Raw genomic sequence first — 23,379 nt, 5'->3', positions numbered from 1 at the left:
TTAGTCTCCGTATATTCTTCTTAATGTCACTTGAAATTAATTTATCCGATTCCCCACAAAGCATCATGATGTGGTCTAGCACTCCAGGTGAGCCTGCAGAGGTTGCCGCTGCTGGAGACAGCACATCTTCAGGATCAGATGACTCTTAATCTTGTACATTATGCTTAAAAACAACCATACCTTTGGGATGCTGACTCGCAATCCAAATGCTATTTTCATACTGTCTAAAATAGAGGGCACTCAATGCCTCTCGGAACTAGGATGTTCTTTCCACAAGCATGAAAGCCTCGATAATTCACAATCATTGACAGTCAGTCTCTTGTGTTGAACACACGGTTATGCATTGACTATTTTGTTTCGCATTTATTTAAAGGAAAAGCAAAGAGGGCAGTTGTAAATTGTTCAGGAATATTATGATGATATGGTGACAAAATAACAATGAAAATATTGAATAGCATCTACAATACCCCACCCATGTGACAGTTCACCAAGTTAATAAAAACACCATCTGCTTCCTGAAACTCACCTCAGTTTTGATTTTAGTTCATAATAAGATCAAAATTAGGAACTGGGTCGCACAGTGGTTTAGAACTGACCTTTCACCTCTGAGACTTAAATATGACATGACAGAAGTCTTCTCCGTACAGCGTCAATCTATGTCAGAACAGACCAGTCGAACAAAATATCCCTAATTTATTGCTAACTGGCAACCTGAAAGAAACCAAGGGGCAAATGCTGTTAAAGGTGAATGAAGTGCAAGAATGCTTCATTAGGATGTACTGTTTCAAGTCTGGGGACAGATGTATATTTGTATCTGCGAAAAGGGAAAGGTTTACACTGCATATTAATGTATGATTCCTGATGTGGGAGTACTTCATATTGATCATGGGTATCGGAAATATAATAAATTGCCAGACATTTTTTTCATCCCAATGGGCACAAATCCAGATTGAGTTTGCTTTGTACAGCACTCATGTTTGCATATTGGATGAATGCATGGGAAGTGTTTCTTAGATTTAGCAACACCATTGAGAAGACAAAGAAGAGCCTGAAATAACTCAGCAGTGGCTGATATCCTGTCACCAAGTTACCCTTTATTTACACGTGGAAAGTCATTGACACTGAGCCAGGTCCCTCAGTGTAGGCTGTCAGGGTGAAAAGCGCTCTGATTGGATCAGATTAACAGCCCCAATTAGGGAACTCATATTCTATGAAGCACACCTAGCTGACCTCAATACAATCACTATAGAAGCCATAACTGCTTAGGAAGAGCGAGAAAAAGGGAAACAGATTTTCTGCCTCCTCGCAGATTACAGAGCAAGGAAACAGACCCTTCGGTCTGACTTGTCCATGTCAACCAGATATCCTAAATTAATCTAGTCCTGTTTGCCAACATTTGGCCCATACCCCTCCAAACCCTTTTATTCACATACACATCCAACCATCTTTGAAATGTTGCCACCATACCAGCCAGAGGATTTGTACTTTTTGCCCCCTCCTCGTATAAATGGGTTGGACACCTACCATAACAAGGTTTGCTAATAAAAGAGAGCTTGCACTTCAAGACATATTTAGTACTGTTTCACAAGGGTGGAAATTATAATGATGCTAAAAAATGAAAATGGCACTCCCCAGAAAAATATCAAGCCGAACAAAACAATAATTAATTTATATATGCATTTTGCACCTGTTAACAATGGCAAGCAACAAAATTCAACTTTACTTATGTAGACTATCACATATCATGCCAGAGAGCCCTAAGCGGAGATTGTAAGTCAGTGCAGCATTTAGAACTGGCCAGAGCAGTCGATTTGATGAAAATCATAAATTATTTGTGGAAACTAAGCAGCCAGTCTCTCAAACAAATCAACGTTAAACGTAAACTATTGCAAGCTGAGGCAAAACTTGAATCAATCCACAAGTGAACTCTGATCATGTGTTATTACGGCACTGTAAATCACCCCGTGCTAATTCTATGCCTATGCTCCACGAGTGTCCTTGTAAGGTGATTTTCCTGTATTAGACAACTTTTTTACGTTCAACATTACAACTTTAAAGTGGAATTTCAGTGATTTAAAGTGTTTTGAGGCATTATGAGATTATGAAAGACAACTATCGAAATTCAAGCTACTGTTAATAACTTTCCAAGACACACACAAGGCAAAAATTAATTTTCCTAGTGCTGCCATCAGACTTTAAAACTTCTATGAATGCAATCAGAGATGTGGTCCAACTGCAAACCTTGAAGAACGCACCCAGCCTAAACACAATATTCAAGAAGTTCATTAAATATCACCTGCTGTACAGAGTTCTGGAAATTATGACAACTATATACCAAATTGATATTGTGCATTTTGTATGTGGTGATCTGCATCAAACCAACAACAGCATTACATTTTCAAGAGATACCTTGTTACATCATTTTTTGATTCTGATTTCCATCTAACTGTTCTCAAAATCCATCACCAATTTACAGTTACTGATTCTAACTCTAAAATGAATATCCATTACATACTATTCCAGTTATCCCCATCTAATACAAAAAAAAACCTTTAGTAAATTTTTTATGTTAGGTCACATGAAGTAGCAAACACGGTTTCAATAGATGCCCTTACTGTGGGTAGAAAAGTCTGGTTGTCCACTGTACCTACATACCTCAAGCACTGCAGTTTTACTTTCAGACTTCGGTGGCATGAACAAAGCAACACCAGAAAATACAACTTTGAGTGAATTCTCCCAAATAATTTGTAGTTTGAACCGACTGAAAGGCATGCAGGTCAAACCCCATGTTGTCAAGTCTGTTCATCCAATTGTTTATGACCATTTAAAAATACTACTCATCCACAGAAGGTACACAAAGCTTAAAAATGTGAAAAGATTGTGGTCTAGTTGAAAATGCAGACACTCTGATTATCTCCTGTCTTCATAAAGCAGATAGTATTATCATATCCCAAGAGATTCTACATAAACTACATGAGTGCCACAAGCAACACGTCAGAAGTTCATACGGCACCGGGCCCTATTGGTCATTGCTCCTGTTTTAGGTCCCATTTAGCTATGTGTATTACAGAGCCACAGACAGCTTTATGAGCAGATGATAGGAGCTTCAAGTAGGAAGATGAGCATGACCACACCCTGCTTCTGATCATTGCTTAGTTATTATTTAGTCATGCTGATAGGATCATTTAATATTAATACGCCAACTGGGATTTATATTACTGCCCAGTCCTGTAATCTAAAATACCATCTTTGCGGAAAAAAAAATCAAGTTGGCACAACTAGTCCAATCATCTATACCAGCTGTTTTCTCAATTCCACAGAGCAAAAAGTACAGCCAGACTGAGTGCGAAGCATTAATAGCAACACAAGCAGTGTAATTCCTCTTATAAACCCAAAATTAGCAATTTGCTGTATTTATAGATCACATGGTTGTGATCTTAGCATTTTCAAGCCACTGTCTAATCTTTCTTCTAAAAGCCAGCACTGGTTGGAGGTCAATTATTGTGAACCCACATCATGGCTGTGACATCAAGACTCGGACATTATTGTTCCAGGATACCAGTGAATTCATTAGTTTTATGGCTCAACATGCTACATCCAAGATTATCCGGCTAACTTTACTGACTTATATTGTACAGCACAGCTCAAATTAAAATGAGGTAACAAGCATATATGCAACAGCTGTTGTGATGCAGTTTTAAAGTTCCGATCTCTGAGCCAGAAGGTCCAGGATCTAGGACTACCTGCCCCAGAGGTTGATTATGAAACAGTTCTGAACGGTCACTGGGGCCAAAACATTAGCTCTGATTTCTCTCCCCAGATGGTGACAGATCTTCTGAGCTTTTCCAACAATTTCTGCTTTTGTTTCTGATTTACAGGATCTGCAGTTCTTTTGGTTTTGAATATAAAACCTCTACTGGCTGGTTCTCCACGTGGAGGTATCAGCTTTTATTTCAGATTTCCACAATACTTAGTTTTCAATGAAACTCCCAGCCCAATTTTAATCCAACCTATACAAGGGGGCAGGCAACAAGAAGAGGTCAACCATTGCAGTGATAACCCACCTCATTTTGCTTCCAATTAAAGTCAAGGATGAATAAAATGGACTGGGCTGTCAAACAAATGTTTAGTCTGATCCAATGAATTTCCTGCCAGATGAGTTAATTTAAATTTACAAATATGGCAACAATGGACTTTCTCTTTAAATATACTTTAAATACAGATCACAAAAGAAAAACACAAGTCACAAAACTCTAGAAGAACACTCCCCTAGCTTTCCTCCACCGGTAAAAACGAAAGCATTATGTTTATAAAAAGAAACAATTTATAAGAAAAAAAACACAGCGAGTAATCAAGGCACCACATTCTTTGAAGTTTACATCACATATAGACAGAGTGGTTAAAAAGCTGTTTGGCACATTTGCCTACATTGCTCAGTCCTTTGAGTGCAGGAGTTGGGAAATCATGATGAGGTTGTACAGGACGTTGATGTGGCCGCTTCCAGAATCCAGTTCTGGTCACCCAGTTATAGGAAACATGTTATTAAACTGTAGAGAGCTCCGAAGAGATTCACTAGAATGTTGCTGGGTATGGAAGGTTTTTGTTTCTTTATTGATTCATGGAATGAGGGTATCACGGCTAGTCAGCATTTTTTGCCCATCCCTAATTGCCCAGAGGGCAGGTAAGAGTCATCCACATTGTTGTGGGTCTGGAGTCACATTTAGGTCAGACAAGGTAAGGGTGACAGTTTTCTTCCTTAAAGGACATTAGTGAACCAGATGGGTTTTTCTAACAATCGACAATGGATTCATGGAGATCATTAAATGCTTAATTCCAGATATTTATTGACTTCAATTCCACCATCTGCCATGGCAGGATTCAAACCTGGATCCCCAGAATGTTAGCTGGGTCTCTGGTTAACAATCCAGCAATAATATCATTAGGTCATCACATCCCCCATCTGAGTCATAAGGAAAGGCTGGATAGGCTGGGACGTCTTTTCCACTGGAGCATAAGAATTTGAGAGGCGGCATTATAGAAGTGTAGAAAATAATGAGGGTGAGAAATAGCGTTAATGATTGTTGACTTTTCCCTAAAATGGGGGATTTTAAGACAAGTGGCACATTTTTAAGGTGAGTGGAGAGAGATTTTTAAAAAACAGGCATGGGAACAAATTCTTTACACAGAGGATCGTTCACGCGTGGCATGAAAGTTTTGAGGAAGTGGTGGATGTGGGTATAATTTCAACATTTAAAAGAAATTCGGATAAGTACATGAATAGGAGAGGTTTGGCGGATACGGGCCAGGAGCAGACAGGTGGGTCTAGTTTAGTTTGGGATTATGTTTGGCAAAGACTGGTTAGAACAAAGGGTCTGCTTCCATGCTGTACAACTCTGATACTGTAACACACTGATACTTATCAGTTATTTAAGGAGACTTTGTTTTTAAATTAAAATTATATACTTTAAAGAATATTCAGTATCTGGTATTTCAATCTACAAGCTTTTCAGAAATTACATTGAAAGTATTAATATCTGTATAATATTAAAGGAGTGCTGAATAACATTTCTGATGGAAATGAATTACAAAATAAAATTTTGAAATGGACACTGCATTATCAGGCCTATTCACCGAGCAATACATTTTCAGAATTAAGATTTCAACATCTGGATACAGGAAAATCTATTTTTTCCACAATACAAGGTCAGATCTAATTTAGCTAACAGTAATGTTCTACCTTTTAAACGAGTTATATTATCATTGTCTGAAACAATGATGTTATTAGTGGACTTGCATGATGGCTTGCTAGTTACCCAACAGGTCCATTTCAAGGCATCCTGTGGATGACTATTATGAAAATGCAAAGTTTTGTGGCATTCTTTTTTCCACCTTGAGAATGACTATTACGCCTAAATTTTGGGAAAATAGATGATAGCATAATGCTAATAAACTGCTGCAAGGATCTCAAGAAGCATGTTTTTTTTTAAAAAAAAATGTCATGTCCCCTTCAACAGAAGCCTTCAGAAAATTTTCAGTTGACAATACAGTCACTTCCAAGTATAAACAGTATGCAATGACTTTTGGACAGAGCACGGTGGCTATGTTACTTGAATAGTCATTCAGGGGTCTGGGCATTTCATCCACAAACAATATTTCAAATCCCACCATAACAGTTTCAGAATTGGAAGGCAAATAATAAAAACTATTCTTAGTAAAAGTAACCGTAACAGTTGGATCATCAAAAAAGAACTTACCTATAACTGTTACAGAGATAGTAGGAACCGGCAATGCTGGAGAATCTGAGATAACAAGGTGTAGAGCTGGATGAACACAGCAGGCCAAGCAGCATCAGAGGAGCAAGAAAGCTGACAATTTTCGGTCCAGACTCTTCTTCAGAAATGGGGGAGGGGAAGGGGATTCTGAAATAAATAGGGAGAGAGGAGGAGGCGGACAGCAGATGGATAAAGGAGAAGATAGGTGGAGAGGAGACAAACAGGTCAAAGAGGCAGGGTTAGAGCCAGTAAAGGTGAGTGCAGGTGGGGAGGTAGGGAGGGGATGGGTCAGTCTAGGGAGAACGGCTAGGTCAAGGAGGTGGGATGAGGCTAGTAGGGAGGAGATGGGGGTGGGGCTTGAGGTGAGAGGAAGGGATAGGTAGGAGGAAGGACAGGTTAGGGAGGCAGTGACTATCTGGGCTGGTTTTGGGATGCGGTAGGGGGAGGGGAGATTTGAAATCCAGATTGATACCACAAGGCTGCCGGGTTCCCAAGCAAAATATGAGATGCTGTTCTTTCAACCTTCAGGAGGCATCGTTGTGGCACTGCAGGAGGCCCAGGCTGGACATGTGGTCCAAGGAGTGGGAGGGGGTGTTGAAATGATTTGCGACTGGGAGGTGCAGTTGTTTGTCACGAACTGAGCATAGGTGTTCCACAAAGGGAAAAGTGCTGGGTGAAGTGGGGCTGGAGGAGAGTGTGGAGCGGACAAGGGAGTCATAGAGAGAGCAGTCCCTCCGGAAAGCAGATAAGGGTGGGGAGGGAAAAATGTCTTCGGTGGTGGGGTTGGATTGCAGATGGTGGAAGTGTCAGAGGATGTTGCGCTGTATCCGGAGGTTGGTGGAGAGGTACATGAGGATGAGGGGGATTCTGTTTTGGGTATTATTACGGGAGGGGGTGTGAGTGATGAGTTACAGGAAATGCGAGAGACAAGGTCGAGGATGTTTTCAACCACTATGGAGGGGAAGTTGCAGTCCTTGAAAACAAGGACATCTGGGATGTCCGGAAGCAGAATGCCTCATTTCAGAAGCCGATGCGGCGGAGGTGAAGGCATTGTGAATAGGGGATCGCATTTTTGCAAGAACGTGGCTGGGAGGTGGTGTATTTTAGGTAGCTGTGGGAGTCGGTAGGCTTGAAATGGATGTCAGTTTTCAGGTGGTTGCCAGAGATGGAAGCAGAGGGGTCCAGGAAGGAGTGAGAGGTACACAGATAGTCCAGGTGCTGAAACAGTCATCAATGTAACAGAGGAAGATTTGGGGTTTAGGGCCAGTGTAGGTGCAGAAGAGGGAATGTTCCACATAACCTACAAAAAGGCAGGCATAACTTGGGTCCACGTGGATACCCACGGCCACCCTCTTTGCCTGTAGGAAGTGGGAGGGATTGAGGGAGTTGTTCAAGGTGAGGGCGTGTTCAGGTAAGCGGATGAGGAATTCAGTGGTGGGGGATTGATCAGGCCTGCGGGACAGGAAGAAGCAGAGGGCCTTTAGCCATCTATATGCAGGTGTATAGGGACTGGATGTCCATGGTAAAGATGACTGGTTGGGGACCGGGGAATCGGAATTTTTGGAGGAGGTGAAGGGTGTTGGTGGCATCACAGACGTAGGTGGGGAGTTCCTAGATCGGGGGGAGAAAATGGAGTTGAGATAAGTAGAGATAAGTTTGGTGGGGCAAGAGCAGGCAAAGACAATGGGTCAACCAGAGCAGTCAGGCTTGTGGATTTTGGGAAGGAGATAGAAATGGGAGGTGCGGGGTTGGGGAACGATGAGGTTTGCAGCTGTGGGTGGGAGATCACCTGAAGTGATGAGCTTGTGGATGGTTTACCACCAAAGACATTTTTCCCACCCCACCCTTAACTGCTTTCCAGAGGGACCACTCTCTCAGTGACTCCCTCGTCCGCTCCACACTCCCCACCAGCCTCACCACCCCCGGCACATTTCCCTGCAATCGCAGGAACCTGCCCTGACACCTCACCCCCTCACCTCCATCCCAGGCCCCAAGTAGACTTTCCACATCAAACAGATGTTCACCTGCACATCTGCCAATGTGGTATACTGCATCCACTGTTCCCGATGTGGCCTCCTCTACATCGGGGAAACCAAGCAGAGGCTTGGGGACCGCTTTGTGGAACACCTACACTTGGTCACAATAAACAACTGCACCTTCCGGTCGCGAACCAATTCATCTCCCCCTTCCATTCCTCAGACGACATGTCCATCCTGGGCCTCCTATAGTGCCACAACGATGGCACCCAAAGGTTGCAGGAACAGTGTCTCATATTCTGCTTGGGAACAGCCCAATGGTATCAATGTGGACTTCACAAGCTTCAAAATCTCCCCTCCCCCCTCCCAAAACCAGCCCTGCCCTTCCTCCCACCCATCCACTCCTCCAAGCTCTAGCTCCACTCCCATCCCCTCTCTACTCACCTCATCCCACCTCCTTGACCTGTCCATCCTCCTTCGACTGACCTATCCCCTCCCTACCTTCCCACCTGCACTCACTTTTGCTAGCTCCAACCCCACCTCTTTGGCCTGTTTGTCCCCTCTCCACCCATCTTTTCCTTTATCCATCTTCAATCCACCTTCCCCTCTCCCCCTCCCCTATTTCTGAAGAACGGTCTAGGCCCGAAACGTCAGTTTTCCTGCTCCTCTGATGCTGCTTGGCCCGCTGTGTTCATCCAGCTCTGCACCTTGTTATCTCTTAACTATAACTAATGTCCTTTTAAGAATAAATTAACTTGTTTTAGAGAAGAACCTGCCATTGTTGCTTGGTCTGGCCTGTAAGTGACACCAGGTTCACGGCAACTGCTCTCTACCAGGGGTTAGCAAGCTGTATCAAACCATTACAGGCCAACAAGTGAAGCAGACTAAATGCAGGCTATGCCAGACGTTCTCTGAATAAATAACAAAACTAAAAGCAGTGCAGCATTTTTTATGGTATTTAGGGATTTCTACGTTATTGCAGGTGCAGTCAGTGACGAATACTTAAAGGTGGATACAATGTAATTATACTATTTAAAGAACAAGGTGGGAGAAATTTGCTGACATGGCGATGCTTTATGGTGCTTCGTAGATGCAGGATGATTTCACACGGACAGAGAGTACCCCAGAACTGTTTTGGCAAACAATTATCCCTCAACCAACATCAACAAAATGTTTGTCATGAATTTGTCAATTGAATTGTCACCTGCTGTCAAAAGTAATTTGTTACTTCTTATGGGTGTAATGTAATGCTATCTCAATGCAGGTAAGCTCCTTCCAGGTGGCTACAAGTCTGTCAGCTGGTAGAAGCAATTTCGAAACAAGTATCAAGAGTACAAGTGGGAAATTGTCACAATGCTGAAAAATGTTACATTTAAGAGCTATTTTTCTAATAACACATCTTGGAACCAATATATAACCGTACTAATGGCAACACAAATTATAATGACTACTAGAAGCTTTCATTAAAAGGTTTCATCATATAAAAGTGAGCTAAACTTCTGGTTAAAAAGAAACCAAAAGCCGTATTTTCAAATATCAATAATCCCCGATTGACTGAAGTACTGGTTCAAAGTGAGTTGCCAATACTAAGACGAAGACAGATCCCAAGAATGCAACCTTTCCACTCCCCATTCCATTTCTGTGGATGCTGCAGCCTCAAAAGTCCATCTGTTAGTGAGTCATTGTCATCTGGGACAGGGTCAGGAAAATTACTCCAGCTGAACTGAACTATTCCTCTCACCCAACCTGCCTAATTGGTCAGGAAACTCAAGTTGGGACTGTTAATAGCAGTACTCTGAAAAACAGCAAGGGCAAAACCTGCCCATCAGATAACCAGCATCTCAACCTGAAAATGATTCCACTGTTTCTACAGTGTACAGCAGTGCACCAGTGTTCTCAAAGGATCACAGGGTCAGAAACCAGCATGGGCAGATTTTAAATGCCATTTTAGTGAAGGTCAAATCGGGATCCCTACACCTCAGAGTTTCAAGCTTTCAAAGGACCAAGGTTTGGGGGGAATGAAGAGGAAAGAAGAGGTTGTGAGGAGCATGTGCATTGCCCATCACTGCCCAATTAAGCTCACACCATGAGAGTTTTCCAGATTGAATGAAACTATAAATTATGTTTAACCATACTGCAGTGCAGACACTCCTACCCTAGAATTACCTCATTCCAAAAAATGATTAAATACACATTGTTCAGAGAATTTGAGTTCGGTCTCCAATCTCAAGTCTGGGTGTAGGGATATACAATACCACAATAAAGTTTCCAAATTACTAATCTATCTGGCTTTTCTTCTATAACACACATTGGAAGTGCCAGGCCAAATTTGCAATTGCATATGTGATAAAAGTGTACAAGTTTTAAAAATTCATAGTGTTAAAACTGAATGCAATATCTGTGCTATTGCACGCAGAATTCCTGTATGTATTGCTTCTTGTCTGACAGTATAAACTTGGTATCAACAGAAGCCATATTAATCACTGCATCACTCGCCATCAATTTAATACAATAACATAAAAGGGCTGAGAAACTAATTTCAAAGATTGAACTGAGGAAAAAAGAACGCAATTTAAATTTAGTAAATGTAAACAAACAAGAATAGGTTAGAATTTGAGTGCTTAAAATATAGTATTCAAGGTTACCATAAGACCTTAACACATAGGAGTGGAAGTAAGGCCATTCGGCCCATCAAGTCCACTCCGCCATTTAAATCATGGCTGATGGGCATTTCAACACCACTTCCCTGCACTCTCCCCGTAGCCCTTGATTCCTTCTGAGATCAAGAATTTATCGATCTCTGCCTTGAAGGCATCTAACATCCTGGCCTCCACTGCACTCTGCGGCAATGAATTCCACAAGCCCACCACTCTCTGGCTGAAGAAATGTCGTCTCATTTCATTTTAAATTTACCTCCTCTAATTTTAAGTCTGTGCCCACGGGTCCTAGTCTCCCCGCCCAATGGAAACAACTTCCTAGCGTCCACCCCTTCTAAGCAATACATTATCTTCTAAGTTTCAATCAGATCTCCCCTCAACCTTCTAAACTCTAACGAGTACAATCCCAGGATCCTTAGGTGTTCATCATATGTTAAACCTACCATTCCAAGGATCATCCATGTGAATCTCTGCTGGACACGCTCCAGGGCTGGTATGTCCTTCCTGAGGTGTGGGGCCCAAAATTGGACACAGGGCCTAGTGCTGCTAAGTGGCACTAATGTGGATTTAGTGTAGCTTTAGAAGTACAGACTTGTTGGGCCAAATGTTCTCTTCTGTACGGCACAATTCTGTTAAATCTGAAATCTCTAGCATGTCGGAAGGAATCTTGTAAGCAACATAATGATTAGCAGAATAAGTACACAGTAACTACAAATAGGGGAAAAATAAAAGGCTCCTTTAACATAATTAACAGAGTCGTTTCACTTCTCTACTTCAATCCACATGTCATCATGCTCTGTCCTGACTGCAAATACTTTGGAAAGTAATGTAAAATCTTCATCAGACTAAGTAAAAATGGTTTTAGATGTGGTGTTTACCTTGTGAGGAACAAACAATAGTGCGCACTCCAAATCAGGCACTCTTTGGTGAAATTAGGTCAGGCAAGGATTAAATTGGGAGTTCTCATTTGCATCATACTTTGATGTAGAAGTCATTCCCCAAACGATTCCTGACAATTACAACTGCTTTAATATTATTTAGCTTTTACAGGATTTTGGTTGCAGAAATGCAGGTTTCATTGCAATTTTAAAGCTTTCATCATGTGTACACCACTGACAGGCCAGGAACTGCTGCCCATTCCTAATAGCCCTTGAATTGAGTGGCTTGCTGGAATCATTTCAGAAATGTGAAGAGTGACTCACATTACTGCAAGTCTGGATTTACAGATTTCAGGCCAGGGAAGGATGACTGGTTTCCTTCCCCAAAGGACATCAATAAACCAGATGGTTCTTTCTTAAAATCAATGGGCAATTATTGTTGGGGTCAACGGTATCGTATTGGGGTTTGAACCTGTATCCGCTATAGACCACTGGCCTGGGCCTCTGGATGGTTAATCCAGCAAAGTTACTATTGCACTACCATCATTCTTCACCTTATGGCAGGATATTAAGGTCCCGAGAGCAGCAGGAATCTCAGCAGACGTGGTGACTGGATGGGGTGGAAGGGATTGAGGTCTGGGTTCCCAACAGTGGGTTGCCAGACAGGGATTATGGTCAACAATGTGACACTGGCCACAGCGGGGCCTCACGCTGCCCTGTGGCGGGGTTCTCTTTACTTGACATAAACACATATAGAACATAGAACATTACAGCACAGTACAGGCCCTTCGGCCCTCGATGTTGTGCCGACCTGTCACACCAATTGGAAGCCCATCTAACCTACACTATTCCACGTGCATCCATGTGCTTGTCCAATGATGACTTAAATGTACCGAAAGGTGGCGAATCTAATACCGTTGCAGGCAAAGCATTCCATTCCCTTACTACTCTGGTAAAGAAACTACCCTTGACATCTGTCCTGTATCTTTCACCCCTCAGTTTAAAGCTATGCCCCCTCGTGCTCACTGTCACCATCTTAGGAAAAAGGCTCTCCCTATCCACCCTATCTAACCCTCTGATTATTTTATATGTCTCAATTAAGTCACCACTCAACCTTCTTCTCTCCAACGAAAACAGCTTCAAGTCCCTCAGCCTTTCCTCGTACGACCTTCCCGCCATACCAGGCAACATCCTAGTAAATCTCCTCTGCACCCTTTCCAAAACTTCTACATCCTTCTTATAATGCGGTGACCAGAACTGTACGCAATACTCCAAGTGCGGCTCCACCAGAATTTTCTACAGCTGCAGCATAACCTCTTGGTTCCAGAACTCGATCCCTGTATTAATAAAAGCTAAAACACTGTATGCCTTCTTAACAGCCCTGTCCACCTGGGTGGCAACTTTCAAGGATCTCTGTACACGGACACCGAGATCTCTGCTCATCTACACTACCAAGGATCTTACCATTAGCCAGTACTATGCATTCCAGTTACTCCTACCAAAGTGCATCATCTCACACTTGTCCACATTAAACTCCATTTGCCACCTCTCAGCCCAGCTCTGCAGCTTATCTATGTGTCTCTGCAACCTACAGCATCCTTCGTCACTATCCACAACTCCACTGACCTTAGTGTTGTCTGCAAATTTACTAACCCATCCTTCTACGCCCTCATCCAGGTCATTTATAAAAATGATGAACAGCAGTGAACCCAACACCAACCCTTGCGGTACACCACTAGTAACTGGTCTCCAGGATGAACATTTCCCATCAACTACCACCCTCTGTCTTCTTTCAGCAAGCCAATTTCTGATCCAAACTACTATATCTCCCACAATCCCATTCCTCCGCATTTTGTACAATAGCCTACTGTGGGGAACCTTATCAAACGCCTTGCTGAAATACTCATCATATTAAAACTTTTAGAAGATAAGTGCTGCCAAGATTTGATCAGTGGCACATGGTAACCTCATTTTGTTTGTAGGGGGCGTATACCAGTTGGCTTTATGCAGTGTTTGAACTCTGCAGCAGGACAGCGGGATGCAGGTGGTCAGCAGCTTGCACGGAAGCTTGGGACCAAGGCAAGGGCCAGTCAGGGCTGAATGGCATCGGAAATAGGGTTGGGGTAACTAATGAGTGCAAGACAGGTTTCGGGAGGAAGGTCAGAGTGCACATGGAGGTAAAAAGGACTGAAGGAGCCTGCTGTCCTAGGTGTAGTGGAACGAAAAGGTTTGTGAGCAGCAGTAATGAAGTTCTGAGTGGGGCAGAGATTTATTGAACCAAAGCAAAAGAAGAATACTGGGCCAATGGTGACTGGACGAGAAGCTGTGGCCTTGGTACAGAGCTACCCTGCACGCCCAGGAAACAATTCTGTAGTCCGCTTATTCCCGGGTTCACCACTGAACAGCTTTTCCCACCGTGTGATCACAAGTCTCCCACGCCCGTTGCTAACACTTTCAATTTTAATTCTAATCACTTGGCAGCCAGCTGCCAAACACAAAAGTTCAAGTGCAGCCCACAGATAAAATACCACACTGTATTGTGTTTTTGAATGGATTGGCTTGGAAACAATCACAGGATTACTCAACTCAGATAAAAGCAAAATATTTTGAACTAGAAATCTAAAACCAAAACAGAACAAGCCAGAGAAACTCAGCAGATCTAGCAGCATCTGTGGAGAGAAACTGAGTTAACATTTCAAGACTGACATAACTCTTCTTCAGAGGAGACTTCAGAAGAATTGCATCAGACTCAAAACATTAACTCTGTTTCTTGTTCTACGGATACTGTCAGACCTTATTGAGTTTCTCCAGCATTCCATGTTTTTATACTGTATCTAGACTTGGGCATGCTTTGGTAGTAACTGGCCACATTTCCTGCAACAAAATCTTTCTGCTGTCAATTTAAATTAATTTATCATTTTAACACATTACGACATGTTACTGATTCCATATGCTTTCTGCAATTTCTTCTGAAAATCCATGCGTAACATTTGCACAGATTTCATATGCAGACAAAGCAATTTTCCAATGAAGAATTACTGTGTAACAAATGACAGCACACATAAAAAAAGCCTGTTCGAATAGCCATCCTTCAATTCCTTACACCAGCAAGGGAAGTATCTGGGAAACACAAGGTGGTCTGGTGTCCCTTCCTGGAAATATTGGAAACATAAGATCTCTCCTCTAACTGCCTGAAAATATTGGCACACATCAACAGTTCCAGAGCTGAACCAGAAGAGGCAAGATTCCAGGATTATGAAAGGTACTTTTTAGGTAGGCAAATGGAAATTACATATTCGCAGCTTGAGATATAACGTGTATATTTTGATTTGCATCATTTTTTGAAGAGGGAAAAAAATTTGTCTTTTAAATTCAGACTAATCATTATGAACAAAAACAAAGTTGCTGGAAAAGCTCAGCAGGTCTGGCAGCATCTGTGGAGGAGAAAACAGAGTTAACATTTCGGGTCCAATGACCCTCAGAACTAGTCATTATGGCTTTGGCAAGACTGCTATAATATTGCAGAATATTTCATGCATTCATTTAGGCTTCCAGTGCCAGACAATAGGAGTAGCATTGTACTAAATTATTATAATTTCAGGACAGAGATTTCTGTGTGCAATTTGAAACAAGTTATCTACTTCCATTTCATTTATGGTTGCATTTCCATGTCTTGCAGAGGGATGCATCAGGGGCCTAGGAGAGAAGGAAAACTATTCATTCAATGATTTTTTGAAATAAAAGTGCAAATGAAAAGATGACAAGGTATCACTTAACTGAACCATAGAAAAGCAGAGTGGATTTGCTTAGCTTTATCAAAATCATTCAAATCAACACTTTAGAGCAAGTGTTAGGAAGTGAAGTGCTCCTTCAGATTTATAATGAATGCCCATTTCAGATTAAAACACATAAAATGCTATGTTTTGTTTTGGGTGGTCAAAGTTGGCAAGCAAGCTCCAGTATAACTCGCACAGCCACTGCATGGCAGAGTGAATACTCATTCGTAGGCTATTGTTTCATCCCTTGCATGTTGCGCTTGGCACCAAGCACCCTACGGTACACTCCAGCCAAAAGGCATTAGTCTGCAACATCTTCTGAGGTTATCTGAAACAAGAGTTGTTTTGTGTTACTCAAATTTCTACTCACATGAAATATTTGCAATTGCTTTACTGGATGGAAAGCAATGTTTTCCATGATTTATATTAACATAGGGTGGAACTCTAAGCATGACAAACTATTCATCCCCTATCATTTCCATTAAAACATATTTTAAAGTCAGTATCCTGAAAAGGATAATGAATTTAAACATTTTTAAAAAACACACATATTTGTTACGTGAAATAACGTAGAAACTGGAAATACAGGTCAGTTTTCTCAAGTGCAGCAAACTTTGTTCTATTCGGCACTGTCCTGAAACAGGCAAAACGTATATATCTCAAAAACCGGATGTTTACTACATTATCGCCATCATCTTGACATCCAAGTAGTCAGTTGAGGGTGTGAGTAAGAAGGCTCTCTACCAGCAAGTTTTATTTAAGGCAAAGTTGTTATTATTCAAGTGATTTATGATGTAAATAAAGTATGACAGTGATGTGTACACCTATTGCATTACTTTTCTATTGCTTAGTATGTGTTTTTAATGTGGTTACATGGATCTCTTGATCAACTGGGGTATTTGCTCAACTGGCACACTCGTGGTCCCAAAAACGTGTTGGTTAATAAATATTGCAAACATTTTCAGATCATTTTTAACATTCAGCATAGAACATTACTGTCGATTGTTAAAGCTGTAATGCCTAAGTTCTGATTCAGGGTCACCAGACCTGAAACATTAACTCTGATTTCTCTTCACAGATGTTGCCAGACCTGCTGAGCTTATCCAGCGATTTCTCTCTGTTTCTTATTTTCAGCATCTGCAATTCTTTTGGTTTTTATTAAGCTGTAATGCATGCCATTTGACAAACAGATAGAATTTGCAGATTGAACAACATAGGTAAAAACATTTTCAAATTATGACTGTACTTAACTCAGGACGGTTTAACAACTAGCCTGCAGGCTACTATGTAGGTTGCAAAAGGGTTCTGTGGTCAGCTAAGCCATTTTGCAAACAGGTGAGAGCAGCGGCAAGATTTTCCAAAGAGCCACTCTTTCAATTAGAAACCACCTCTCTCACATGTTTGCTGCTGACAGGAGGAAGCACTTGACGATTGGAGGAACAGAGCATTTTCAAGAGAACGAAAGAAAGCAAGCACGAGGTGGTGTAGTTTAGGGGGCAGGGTGTGAGAGGGGGATATGGGATGGGTGGAGGTATGTGGGTGTGGGGGTTGGGGAGATGGGTGTGTGTCTGTGTGTGAGAGGGTGTGCAGGTGCGGGTGCGGGTGCTCAGTGTGTGCATTGTGTGTTTGTGGGGGCTGCGTGGATGGGTGTTTGGGGGGGTAGGGGTATGGGGTGTGTGTTTGGGAAGGGGAGGTTTGTGTGGGTGTGGGTAAGAATGTGTGTGAGAGGGCATGTAGGCATGGGGATGTACTGGTGCAGGCACATGGGTGTAGGCATGTAGCACTGTAGGGGTACATATTAATTGTCAGACCGCCTTGGATATTGGGGAGGAGTGGTGGTGTCTGACAGTCTGAGAGAGAAGGAAAGGAGAGCCACCTGATGTATGTTGATGATTGGTAAGGAGGGGGGAAGAGAATGAGTCAAGCTAGTGTGTGGGAGAGGAATGAGAGTCAGGCTATGTCCTGGAACTGAAGGAGAATGATGAGGGGAATGAAGGATAGACCTTCTCAGTGGGGGCAAGGTGCCCTGTTTGCTGCAACTGTATAGCGGAAGAGTTAGGCTGTGTGGAAGAAATGGTGTGCATTGGTATCTTCATTATCACTCGTACTGCTCTTCAGTGACATTGATCAGCAAACAACCCAGGCCTAAAAAACCTGATGGGCATGAGTGGGTGAACATGAGCGAGTGCTTGAGAGTAAGTATGTGTGGATACGTACCATTTTCTTCCTCTACCTGTTCCCACAACACAGGCTGGGATAGAGGACTTTTTATTAATTCCTCATCTGAATACTCAGTTAATCACAACATAATTGTTTTCTGAAATTCTTGTAAAACTCATGTTTAATGTTAAGGCAAACTTCATCTTTCTGACATTTGTTCACTGCGCATAGCCCCTCCCTGCAACTCCTCACTTTGGGTGGAGGAAAAATTAAAATGTGCACTCACCCCAACCCCTCACTCCAACCCATGCAATGTGGTTAACCCTGTCTTAAAGATATGATACAACTACTTAAGATTGTAAATTAAAAGATCAACATTAAATACTCTCAGGTTAATAACACCTAACAAGTCCATGCACATCAAAAAATACACTTATGAAAAGATTTTCATAATTATTTATGATCTTGGACCATTCACAAAGAACACTATATAATTGGAAAGTACTGCAGAGATTAAAATCTGAGGTGAATCAATCAGATGCAGCACAACATTAGTTTCCAATATTTGAAATCAGCAGAAACATCTGTAGTCTTTCCAGCTCTTTGAATAAAACAAATCATTTTAAAAATGTCTACCTAGTGTATTCAATTTAAATCATCATCGTTTTTGTTTCCAGCTGCCCCCTCTATTGTTAATAAACACGAGAAACAACAAGAAAATGAAATTGGTAGCATTCTTCGTTACAAAAACATGTACATTAAAAGACAAATGTTTCTTAATATCACATTTGACTGCAGGGTAAAAATATCCTCCTTTAAAAAAATGCACGAATTTTAGCAACAAGACACTGCAGGAGATAACACATAAATGTCAGATTAGCATTAATAACACCATCTTTGACTTTTCAAAATAAGAGCAAGCTGCTAATCAGAATGCAGTGTTCCAACTTTTTTTCTAATTGACTCAGGTGGGATATGTACTTAAGTAGTAATGCTAGGGCTAAAGTATGACTTCCATGATAATTTTCTCTTCCTTTTGTTTTAGCATCGAACAATGCAGAGAACATAATCATTTTTAAAGCGCCTTCACTTAATCTGGTCACCATTTACTTTTCAACAAGTTCTGAATGACTGTTCTAATACCAGGGAACCAAGATGCCATTGTATTGTGCAAAACTGGCGCGTGTAGTTCCGTTTCCAAAATCGCAGGCCATATTGAGCCTATTGCAAATCAAATGGAAATGTGCTAAGATTTTCCTGCTCAAAATACCACTAAAATCTTCTCTTTCTGACAGCTGGTTTAGCACGTGTCGACAGTTTTGCATTTGGCTCACAGTAAGGCCTGTGCTTCTGGAACTGGCAGTAATGCAGGTCTAACACAATACAAGAACATTCTAAAGTAGTAACATTTTTACAATTTAGGAATGGTGGCTGGGAGGAGTGTGAGCTGAGAAACAGTGGAGAACATGAAGAACATAAAATACATCCTGATAAGAATGAGAGATTCTTCATAGCTTTTCTTATTCCAGTAGAACAATCAAACTTTGTACAGTGAATTCCATTTCAGGAACACACTGATTTGTTTTGGAAAAAAATCTAATTTCTTGATCATGTGCTTTATTCAAAGATATTATTAATGCAACTACATTCATGGATCAAGATAAGTTCTTTCTCTGAAATAGTGAAATGTTTAGAAAGCATTTTTGGTTTAACTGAATTAAACTGGGTACTACTAAATTGGCAAATCTTGTTTACCACATCAGAAGTTGGGTTTCGGATTGAATACCAACACAGCAAAAAAAAATTAATTTAAATTTTAAAAAATATTTGATTAACTGACTTTTGTAATTAAGAAACAAAAAGCAACATTCAGGAACTTTATAACTCAAGTCCAAAAATTACCTTTAAAATGTCTCCAAATTGATTTCCTAATGTATGAATAAGATAAGTAGCACTGGGAACAAGTGCAGATCCAAGGATTTTAATAAGTCCAGTCACTTTGATTAAAAGGAGGAAAAATTTGTAAGACTGTATCTCATAACGCTTCAGGAAATTAAAAGTTGGAACTACAAATGCAAGAGCGAGGATTCAGTTCAGATCTCATGTTCAGCTTTTTTTTTCCAGTAATGAAATCATTCTAGTGTTTGGACTACTCACATCAATCATTATTGAGGCTGCATTGTCTACAAGAACATAAATATAAATAAGATATTAACCAGGCAGTTTTTCCCCCTAAGTTTTCAGTTTTAATACAGTCAATTAAAAGTACCATGTTCCAGCCTGACCAAATCACTCACTGCACCATTCCTGTCTTAAGTATCAAACATTCATTTATAAAGTACACGTAACTAACCTAAGATCCAGGGCTCAAAATACAGTCAATCCACTACACTACGTTCTACTGGAGACAACAGTATGTTCTACAAGTAAAGCCACTTCTATGTGAAGTGATAGTCCTTGTCTTGAGTGGCTGCTTAAATGAGCTGCAGTAAACAAAATGATCCTCAAGCTGGTCACTTTGTCAGGTATCCTGAAATTGCCCACCATACTCAAAACATTACTGTTAGCAGGCTTTACATAATACGCTGGAAAGCAAGGTGGCTAATGAGATAGTAGATGCATTCCTGCTAATTTTACAGAATTCATTATGCTCTGGAAAAGTTCCATCACGCTGTCAAGTAGCAAACATAAATCCCCTGCTCAAGAAGGGAGGAAGACAGATAACAGGAATTTCTAGGCCAGCCAGCTTGACATCTATCACGGGGAAGATGTTAGAATTGATTATTAAGGAGGTTATCACTGGGAACATAGGAAAACCGAAGGTACTGTATGGGGGCACTGAGATGAGAATCCTGAGATGAGAAGAAATGTATTCTCTCAGGGGGTTGAATGTCTGGAACTCCTCACCAGAGTGCTGTGGGAGCAAAGCCCTTGGGTATACTTAAGGTTGAGACAGTCAGATTTTTGATCAGTAAGGAATCAGGCATTATGGGGAAATAGCAGGAAAGTATACATGAGGAATGTCAGGGCAGGCTCAAAGGGCTGAACAGCCTACTCCCTTTTTCTTAGGGTCTCATAGTCAGTAACCACCACAGTTTTTGTGCAAGGGAAATCATGTTTATCCAATTCATTGGAGTTCTTTAAAGGGTCACAGGCTGTGACTAAAGGAGGACTAGCAGTTCAACTGTTCTTGGATTTCCACAATGCATTTCAAAAGGTGCTATATAAAAAATTATTATGCAAAGCAAGTGGCTTATGGTGTAAGAGTACCATACTAACTCAGATAGAAGATTGGCTGGCTGGTGGAAAACAGAAAGTATGCATAAATCAGCTTTCTTTTCCTGATTGATAAACATTGTAAGATGCAGCCAATGAGTTAAGATGAGCAAAGGCATGGCCCAGATTTGCAGATGATTAAAAAAAGCATGTAGGTATGTAAAATAATTAAGGCTAATGGGATGCTATCCTTTATTATAAGGAGAATTGAATATAAAAGTAAAGATGTTGTGGTTCAGTTACGCAGAGCACTGGTTAAACCAAACCTCATATACCAGGCGAAAATTTGGTCTCCTTATTTAAGGAAGGATATAAATATGTTGGAGGCAGTCCAGAAATGGTTTACTTGTTTCATACTTTGAATGAGTCAACTCTCTTGTAAGGAAAAGTTGGACAAACTAGGCTGGTTTCTCCTGGAATGTAGAAAAGCGACAGAGGCCTTAATTGAAGTGTATAAGATCCTGACTGGTTTAAGCAAAGTTGTTGCAGAAACCATTTCCTCTCATGGGTTAGCCCAGAACTAGGGAACGCTGTTTAAAAGTTACGGGTGGTCCTTCAGAACGGAGGTGAGGAGAATTTTATTTTCACTCAGAGTTGACAGACTTTGGAATGCTGCTTCCGAAGATAGCGGAGGCAGGATCATTGAATACTTTTAAGGTACAGATCAATGAATGATTACAAAATAAAACAAAGAACTACAGATATCGGAAATCTGAAATAAAACCAGAAGTTGCTGGAGAAACTCAGTAGGTCTGCAGCATCTGTGGAGAGAGCACAGAATTCACATTTTGAGCCCAGTGACCTTTCTTCCAGCAAGGGCTTCAACGAATATCAGGAAATGAAGCGGGCACAGAATTGAAAAGACAAACAAATTAGCCATGATCTTATTGAATGGCGGAACAGCCTCAAATAGCCCAATGACTTACTTGTGTTCTTAATTTTTATGTAAACTTACTTCGATCAATACATTTCAACATTGCATCATTTGCTACTTTTGTGATACACCATTCATCATAACCAAATTACTGGCATCAATGATAGCCACCACCTTAGTAGCACATCTAGAATCCCAACTTCAACCTAATATTACATAACTGAAAATGCTCTCTCCAAATGGAAATCCAAGTTTTAAAGCAAAAATCTCCAAACAAATGCACATACGTTTATTAGAAGTTCCACTGTCAATCAAACTAATTACTAACAAACCACACTAATATATAGAGCATTTCTTACTTTCTTATTCAAGTAAGAATGTTTGAACATTTTACACAACTTGCCTCAATCTATTGCACACAAGTTTACACACTTTAAATTTAACAATGCAGTACAGATTCAGTTGTTGTACAAAAATTCTACATTTTTTTGACAGCATGATAGTTCTTATACTGATGACTGTTAACTGGAATTTAATGGAATTAACAGTAGAATCACTAACTTTTACTATTAGGTGGTGATGAAATACTGTAACCCTTTTCAAATTTCATTACTGTTATTCATTCTCTCTCTGTCTCTAGAAACCTAGAACTAAGAAGAATCTACGCTCAATTAAAATTGATTTAATGCTAAGCTAAGCCCATTTACGCTGAGCAGAAATAAAAGTTATTTGGCCCAAAAGGTCCATTAAATGTTTTTGTTTCACATGAGCCTTTTCCTCATTCACTTCCATTAATAAATCCTTCCAGTCCTTTTACTCCTTCTCTGTTTATCCAGTTTCCCTTAAATACTTCAATGTTATTTATTCCCACCATTTCCTTTGGTTACAATATCCATTTTCGAACCATTCTGAGTAAACAACTTTTTCCAAATTCCCTATCAGATTTATTAGTTATTATGTATTATTATGTATTTATAGCCCAAAATTTTGGCCTCTTCTGCAAGTGGAAGAATCTTCCTCAATATCTATCCTACCAAGTCTATAGTAGGAAACCCCAGCCTGTCCGGTCGTTCCTGATACTTATAACCTCCCAAACTAGTACCATCCTAATTAATGTATTTATTTTCATTTATCTTTTAACAATTTTTGTTTTGAATTCCAATTTACCATCAGCTAGAAAATGTACCTCTCTATATAGATGCTGCCAGACCTGCTAGGATTTTCCAGAACTGTGTGTTTGTTTTCAATTTCTACAATCTGCAGGATTTTGCTTTTATTAAGAATATTGGTTACATTGATTAGACAAGGGATGAAAATCAATGCTGTTTAGACATCAACATAGTATCTGAAAAGCGATGCTCATAAAGGGTAAAATAAATTCTAAATAAATTTTGAAAATTAATGAAACTCACCCTACGCAGTTCATTTATCACATTTGGATGCAGATTATATCATAGCCGTCTGTTACTGGACCAATAACCTATTGAGCATGAGTTCAAATTTATCCAGT

The 23,379-nt window shown here is 40.7% G+C and overlaps 1 protein-coding gene across 17 annotated transcripts in view; it reads right to left on the bottom strand.

Moving 5' to 3' along the window:
* LOC125457292 (transcription factor 4-like) overlaps positions 1 to 23,379 on the bottom strand; it is a 610,802-nt gene that overhangs the window by 364,361 nt on the left and 223,062 nt on the right. Inside the window, exon 1 of one of the 17 annotated variants that reach the window (XM_048541438.2) lies at positions 181 to 255. The exons of the other annotated variants lie outside the window; for them this stretch is intronic. The gene's annotated coding sequence lies outside the window, so the exon portion shown is untranslated. Of the gene's footprint in view, positions 1 to 180; positions 256 to 23,379 lie in introns of those variants that run through there. 17 annotated transcript variants of the gene reach the window in all.

This window comes from Stegostoma tigrinum, chromosome 1, assembly GCF_030684315.1.
Source record: "Stegostoma tigrinum isolate sSteTig4 chromosome 1, sSteTig4.hap1, whole genome shotgun sequence".
In the NCBI taxonomy this organism is placed as follows: Eukaryota; Metazoa; Chordata; class Chondrichthyes; order Orectolobiformes; family Stegostomatidae; genus Stegostoma; species Stegostoma tigrinum.
Note: the sequence above shows the minus strand (reverse complement) of the source record. Positions and strands in the feature narration are given on the sequence as shown.